The sequence below is a fragment of the Camelina sativa genome, chromosome 18 (assembly GCF_000633955.1).
Source record: "Camelina sativa cultivar DH55 chromosome 18, Cs, whole genome shotgun sequence".
In the NCBI taxonomy this organism is placed as follows: domain Eukaryota; kingdom Viridiplantae; phylum Streptophyta; class Magnoliopsida; order Brassicales; family Brassicaceae; genus Camelina; species Camelina sativa.
This window is the reverse complement of record NC_025702.1, coordinates 17,062,583-17,063,130: the sequence shown is the minus strand read 5'-3', so window position 1 is coordinate 17,063,130 and position 548 is coordinate 17,062,583. Positions and strand designations below refer to the sequence as shown.

Genomic DNA, 548 nt, shown 5'->3' with positions numbered 1-548 from the left:
GTTTACATTTAAACGTACTTTACAAAACCCAACCTGAACATCGTACTCTTGTTTTGCTAACAAGTCCTTGTCTGCCCTTGTGATTTGAAATGTTCTCTCCACACTCTGCATTGTGTTTGTACTGGAAAGTTTTGGATCGGTGCATTAGAACAAACAAAAGCCATGAAAAAGGTATTTCTTCAGCAAGTACTGTGCATTTAGCTAGGAAAAAATTGTGATTTTTGTTCTCCAGACACTGAAATGAATGTCTTATCCCAGTTCCAAGTAGAAAAGTCAAGTGACTAGCAAGACCGTGATAGAATGCAGATGATTTATACACACAGTGCAGATGATTCATTAGTGAGTAAATAAATGCAGACCATTGCAGGAAAAATCAAAATTAACGTATTTATTGCAAGATGAAACAGATGGTGATGTATCATACAAAATAGCCCACTGAGTGATTCAGCTTTCTAATGTAAGAAATGCTAACAAATTGTAACTTTAAGGAATGGCATTAAAACTAGAAAAGTTCAAAACCATAGAAAAAAAAAAAAAAAAAAAGATAA

General features: G+C 33.8%; 1 protein-coding gene across 1 annotated transcript in view; it reads right to left on the bottom strand.

Annotated features, from left to right (window-relative positions):
• The window catches only part of LOC104762151 (E3 SUMO-protein ligase SIZ1-like), a gene marked incomplete in the record, with an annotated part of 12,912 nt that overhangs the window by 4,880 nt on the left and 7,484 nt on the right, over positions 1-548 (bottom strand).